We start from the raw sequence: 7390 nt of genomic DNA on the forward strand, positions 1-7390 counted from the left end.
GACGCTGGGGAGTCTTGGAGCTCCAAAGGGCTCTGCCTGACGGTCCCCTTGAAATCTCCACTTGAACCTGTCAAAGAGGATTCCTGTTCAGTGTTTTTAAGACTGTCGACCCTTCATACTTGGTTCTCTGCCAATTGAAAAATATCAATAAGATATCAATAAATATCAATTATCAATTGATAAATAACAATAAGAAGCAAACATACACCCTCTGTTTGCCACATCCCAAGCACTGTGACACAAGCGACTTCTTACATCTCTTACTTAGCAAGAACTCTCAGGGTCACTATTTTTTAGCTCTACATTATAATTAAAGAAACAAAGGCAAGGAACCTAGAAGTTAGGTTGTCTCCTCAGGCTGTTGTACATGGTGGGTTCTCAGTCTGCATAGTTGTCAAGCCAGGAACCTAGGTCACCTCACTGACCCCTCCCCTTGCTAAACTCCCAACCAGCGCCTGCCTCTCTGAGTTCTATTTAATTTTGCTTCTAAACAGATGTTAGTCCTCTCCACACTCTCAGTCTGGTCTGCATGGCAGCCTCCCTGTTTCAGGTTCCATTATTCCTTCCTTCTCTGTCTCTCCTTGTCCATTTCTCACACAGTCCCCACATGGAAGCCAGAATGGCCTTTCAAAATGTAATCCACTCTGTCAAACCTTTTAATATCTTCTGGTTGCTTTTGGAACAGAGACCAGATTCCTAATGACAGCCTCCAGGGCTGCTGGGGACTCCACCGCCCCTTCCAGCTCTGCCTGTGAGGTGTGCGCTCCCATCCCCCCTCCTCTTGGGCTCCAGTCCCAGGATTTGTTCAGACCCTTTAATGCATCTTGCTTCATCCTCCTCCAACCTATGCTCTTCCCTCTACCTAAAATATTCCCGTCCCTTCACTTTGTCCACCTAACACTAGCTCAGATCTCACACCAAATTTATTTTTTTAGGGAAATCTTCCTGACCAACAAATGGTATGTGTTCTTTCCTTCCTGGTACTAATCTCACTTAATGATCTTACAGACATTTGTTTCACTATTTGACTGGTATCTTTGTCCCTTGCTGGTTGAAAGCTCCTTGAAAGCACTAACTGTATCCGTCTTGTTCACCATCACACCCTTCTGTAACCAGCACAAGGCCTAGAAAGCAACTGGCACTTAATGGTCTGTCGATGGGAGGATGGCAGGGTGGAGGGATGGATGGATGAGTGGGTGAATGGACACTGAGTGAAAAGGGACAGAAAGGAGCCCAGCCTGTTTTTGTCTTCCACATTCATCTGAAAGATGGTCTTTTTTCAACTTTGCACCCTCAGCTATGCCTTTGCTATGTAGTGTGGATGTTAAGCATCAGAAGTCAAGTGATTCCTATAAACCTAAATAGAGGCAGGCCACAGACTCATGATACCAATGAGTGAAACTGGAGAGGAAAGCAGAGCTCTGATCTCCACAGAGCACTAGTCTGATGTCTGCAAACATGCTTTGGGACCCTACAGAAGTCTCTTTTTATTCCTAGTTTCTCTAAATGCTATTTTTCAAAAAAAACTTTTTTTGGAGATTTCTTCTTTCAGAATTCCTGCTTGTTCATTAATTTTAAGCTTCAGTTTATTTCAATTATGGTATTTGAATTCTTAACATGATACTACACATAGGATACAAAAGGAAGTTTTAAAATTAGAAAACGCTTATAAGAAATAAACTTAGCTTTTGAAGTTCATTTGGCATTGTTTCCCAACCAGGTTTGAGTGTTTTGCTGTGTTTTAAAATAGCAATTTAAACTGGGCCTGGTGGACTGTGCCTGTAATGCCAGCTATTCAGGAGGCTGAGCTGGGAGGATCATCTGAGGCCAGGAGTTCAAGACCAGCCCGGATGATATACCATCTCCAAAAAACCCAAATAGATAAAATAGTGACTTAACTGTTCTACTCATTCTATTTACCATGGTCCTGTATTTGCTACTCTGTAGACTCTACACTAACATGGAGGAAGCCATGTTATTTAATTATTAAAATTGTCGATCTCTCTTCATCGTAAATGAGTGCCTACTATGTGCACTGCAGTTCACTTGCAGCACATAATCTTTGTGTTAATTGGCAAAACATATTTTCTTCTTTTTTAAAAGTTAATAAACCAGGGCCAGGCATGGTGGCTCATACCTGTAATCCTAGCTGGGATGCTGAGGTGAGTGGATTACTTGAGCTCAGGAGTTTGAGACCAGACTGAGCAAGAGCAAGACCTTGTCTCTAAAAATAGCTGGGCATTGTGGTGGGTGCCTGTAGTCCCAGCTACCTGGGAGGCTGAGACAGGAGGATCACTTGAGCCCAGGAGTTTGAGGTTGCTGTGAGCTATGATGCCAGGGCACTCTACTGAGGGTGACAAAATGAGACTCTATCTAAAAAAAAAAAAAAAAGTTAATGAACTATAATCACCACAAATTAAGCTTCAACATGTTTTAATAATCTCTGAATTCTGTGTGCACTTTCCAGAAAGTAGCTCTGATAGAGAAGAAAAAGAAGCTTCAGAGACCAGAGTTGAGTGTCATTAAGAGAAGTACAATGGGACCTGGAATGAGACTCACACCACCGAGAAACTTCAGTCTATTTCCTGAGTATAAATAAATACATCCACTTTCCTGCTAACAGAAGCAACAGCAAAGCAATAGAAAGCCAGGCTAGCATGAACAAAGATGAGGTTATTAATACTAAATGATGAAATGACCCAGTTAAGAGATACAGACCTGGGATACGTTAGGCTATGGGCACATGGCTTTCCACCAGTGAAGGGAAGGACTTGGAAGTTTTAAAGTAGAGCTGAGCTTTGAATGTGTGAGTTCCATACTCATTCTCAACCATAACTTTGGGTTTATTTTGGATTTGGCACTTTGAGTGCAGGAAGCAGTGCTCATGAATGGTGAATGGTGAACAGGAGTTACAGAGGGTACCAAGCTGGAGATTTAAAGAGACCCTGGGCCAGTCCTTTCCCCACTATGGGACTCAGTTTTCCAAGCTATATACTTTATTTTAATGTGGAAGTCCTCCAAAGTCTCTTGTAATATTCTAGGATGATATAAGATCATTTTCATGATTTCATGGAAGCAATGAGTTGGAGATTTTCCTGGCTCTGAATTTTCATAAATAAAGGTTTGTTTGTCTTCAAATTTGCACTAGTGTCTTGTAAGTTTGATTGCTGAAAGCCACTCCTATCAACTGGATCTGCTCTATGGCACTATCAGTTGTGATTCCACAGACATTTACTGAGTGCCAGGGCCCTTGTCTCCTACAAGCTTCAGGAGGGGCTCGGCTAAAACCATGCCATGAAACATGCTGTGGCTCCTGCCTGGTCCTCAGGGCAGCCCTCTCTCTTCAGCCACATGCCCTCCAAAACCACCCTGCTTCAATGTTTTCTGTCTGTGTCAGTGTTTCAGAATTGATCTATGTAAACAAAATACAATTTACATCTGTCTATGTTATGGCACCAAACTGCACAGATTTTCAACAAATCTAAAGAGAATATGGGAATGGGCAACTCTGTGATCTAGAGTACAGAAAACAGCTGAAATTTACTTCCAATGGCCCAAGATTATGTCAGAGAGACAGGTGAATCTCCTCTGAGGCAGCAAGACTGAGGCCTGACAGGATGTCCTAGTACCTGCCAATTAAGAAATAAATACATTAGGATACTATGAAATAGAAAATAATACTTGTATTATGTATAAGCTCCAGATTGCAGCATGCTCTGTGTAGCATGATGCAGTGATCACCAGGACCTCCTTGTTTACCAATGATTGATGATTCTCTCAAATAACACTAGAGGCATCGGCTAATACAAAAGATTACTTATTTAACTCCAAATGTGCTCTGTATTTATAAAACTGACATTTATTAGCACGGTATTATGTGTAAAGCAGAGGATTAACAGGGCACTAAATATCCCTCCCCTCCAGCGTCTAAGTTAGTAAGAGATAAAAGACGCATGTAGTGACATAAATAAGTATTCTAGACATCCAGTTTTTAAATGGCAGAATAATCATAGTCTTGTTCCTTTTACCTTTTTAAAATCATGCCAGAACAACAAAGAAAGAGTAAACTTGCATGAAAAACTCAGAGTTTGAACACATACACAAACACACATACACACCATATTTGTAGGAAATAATTTATCATTGAGGAAGAAAAATCTGCATGATAAGCAACCTTATGTCTGCCAAGTTCTGTTGACTAGGTAGAAGTCTGAATCCTAAAACAGTGCATTCACACTTAAACAAAACCCTGAGTGATGAAGAACTAGGAAAAATCCCTGCTAGAATGAAGCATGGTCCTAATCCTCCCCTACTAAAATTTCCTAAAAATAGCTGGTCCAAGAAAAACTCAACCTGTTTAAAAATGAGTAGAAATTTTTTACAGAGTGAAGTATATAAAGATGTACAAGAAGAAAAACAGACATAGAAACTCAGAAGATAAGTGACAAGAAAGTGCTCATTAGGAAAAATGTTGTAGAAGACAAAAATTGTGATCAATATATTGCCACGAATTTTTATAACTTAAAACAACTGAATTATCAAATAAGAGCACAATGAGGAAACAAAGAACTAGATCTTCTATAAAAAGATCATACAAAGAAATGATATATTTACTAGTAGAACTCAGGAAAGAAGGAAACAGATAAATCATTACCAACAAGAAAGTTACACTGGAAGCAGTACAGGGAAAAAAGGAATTCCTGAAAACACAGTAATGGATGTAAACATAAAGAAAAATATTAATTTGGGGAAATAAAAACAATCAAAGAATTTAAAAATTATTTTTAAAAAATTTTAAATAGAATTTTTAAATGATTTTTGAAATTTTAACTGAAAAATAGACAAATCACACAAAACATAATTGCATTTGCCACAGAAGAAGAAAGTTGAAAAAAGGGCTACATTCAAGGCATATTTTAAGGTAATTGAAGAGAATGATCCAAAAATTAAAGAAGCTTTGAACTGGAAGAACACATTGTTTCTTAGCAAGAATAAGGGGAGGTAGAATAAACTCATACAAAATGAACATTAATACATAGTGCAGTAAAATTATCTGATTTCATATCCGAGTAATTATTTTGCTAACCTGATAAAAAGCATTAAGTTACCTGCTATGGAGAAGAACAAAAATCAGATGACTTCAGATATTTGCACAGCAATATTCAACCTCAGAAAACCCTAGAGCAATACCTACAAAGATCCTCCAAGAATAACACGGAACTCAAGAATTCAGACCCAGCCAAACTGTCACTCACATATAAAAGCTATAGAAAGATACATTTCTTATGAACCCTTCTGGAAGAAACTACTAGAAGAGGAACTTCACAAAATCATGTAACAAATGGAGAAACTACACTGAAATTACAGGCATTGGACATTTAATCTATTCATCTATTAGACAAAAACTAAAGAAAATATAGAGACAAAAGCTACATAAACAAAAGTAAATGGTATACACCCTGGCAATATTAAAAAATGATTCAACAACAATAAATTGAGAGGAAGAAAGAAGGTAGGGGGTCACATAATATGCTAATGTCTTCATCATCATAAGCTAGAAAACCAAGAAGTAATGGGAATAGAGTTATGAGTAAATACAAGGCTATAAAAGTGAACATCAATGGAAAAATTCTCAAAAATGAAATGTAAAGGGGGATGAAAAAGAGAGAGGAAATACACTAATTCCTAAATTACTATTACTAAAATACACTAATTTTATTGCTCATGAAAACTGAGAATTAAAATAACCACTAAGCCTCGGGGCGTCCCACATGGCTGTTCCTCAGGGTAGAAGTCTTAATATCCATCCGCCTTTTCTCCGAGCGCGGGCCACCACCTCAAGGAAGATTCATGAACATGAGTCCCTTGAGGCCTCAGAACTATCTTTTCCATTGTGAACTAAAAGCCGACAAAGATTATCCCCTGAAGGTGGATAATGATGAAAATGAGCACCAGTTATCTTTAAGAACGGTCAGTTTAGGGGCTGGTGCAGAGGATGAATTGCACATTGTCGAAGCAGAGGCAATGAATTACGGAGGCAGTCTGATTAAAGTCACACTGGAGACTTTGAACATGTCTGTACATCCAGCCATTCCTCTTGGGGGCTTTGAGATAACGCCACCTCTGGTCTTCTGGCTCAGTGTGGTGCAGGGACTCTGTGTGTTCGCCTTAAGCGAGTAGCAGCTGTGAGAGGAGATGCAGAGGAAGGGGGTGGGAAACTTCAGTAAGTCTGGAAAGCGATCTGCGCCTGGAGGTGGAGCAAGGGTCCACAGAGAAAGGTGAAACTGCTGCCACTGATGGTGATGAAGATGACGATGAAACTGAAGGAAAAGCTCCAGTGAAGAAATCTGCACGAGACACTCCAGCCAAAACTGCACAAAAATCAAACCAGAATGGAAAGGATTCAAAACCATCAACACTGAGATCAAAAGGTCAAAAATCTTCCCGAAAAAACGGGAAACAACTCCTAGAACACCAGAAGGACCTAGTTCTGAAGATGACATTAAGGCAAAAATGTAACCAGGTATGAAAAAGGCACATTGAACATTCCTGGGCACTGCTGGTAAATTAAAGCCCAAAGATGGGAGAGAGGACAGGGAGAGACCAATGGAGTCCACGCTCAGTACCATTAACAATCCAGACAGAAGTCTTCTAGTTTAATCTTAGTCCCCTTTTCTGATTTGTCGCCCACGCCCCTGTCCAGGCTGGACACCGTCTCACTCCTATCTCACTCTGATTTCCTACAGCACTTTCTTTCGACTGTGCGTGATCCTTGCTGTACGCCCTCTCCATCAATGGTGCACTTGCTTCACCTCTTCAACGGTGTTTTAAATTACCTTCGTATCTTCTTAGCTGCTCAATAGACTCAAAAAAAGAAAAGAAAAGAAAGTAACCCCTAGAACACAAGTATAAATCTTGAAAATTATGAGTAAAAAAAATAAAAACAAGAGGGATAATAACAAAACTTAGCCACAGAGAGTAAAGACTTTTTTCAAAAAGCCCTAAAAACAGAATTAACATAAAATATGATGGCGAAACAAAATTCAAGTCTATCTGTCATAGCAGCAAATTATTTGATGAAATACATTTATTTTAAAACAAGGTCCAAACAACAAAGCACCACACAGCAGTTGTTAAAAATCCCTATCAAAATCCTGGCTGCCTATTTTGCAGAAATTGAAACACTGACCCAAAATTTAATACAAAAATTCAATAAAAATGCAAAGAACGTACAATAAATGAAAACAGCCTTAAAAACAAACAAAGTTGGAACACTCACAATTCCTGATGTCAATACAGGCACTTACTATAAAGCTACAGTAATCAAGACAGCATGATACTGGAACAAAGATGGAAATACAGACCAGTGAAATAGAATTGTGAGTCCAGA

The 7390-nt window shown here is 39.2% G+C and overlaps 1 pseudogene; it reads left to right on the forward strand.

The window, feature by feature from the left end:
- Positions 1-1960: 1960 nt before the first annotated feature.
- Positions 1961-6543, forward strand: LOC100950999 (annotated as a pseudogene).
- The last annotated feature ends 847 nt before the right edge of the window (positions 6544-7390 follow it).

Source organism: Otolemur garnettii, unplaced genomic scaffold (genome assembly GCF_000181295.1).
Source record: "Otolemur garnettii isolate 467f Iridium unplaced genomic scaffold, OtoGar3 scaffold00011, whole genome shotgun sequence".
Taxonomy (NCBI): domain Eukaryota; kingdom Metazoa; phylum Chordata; class Mammalia; order Primates; family Galagidae; genus Otolemur; species Otolemur garnettii.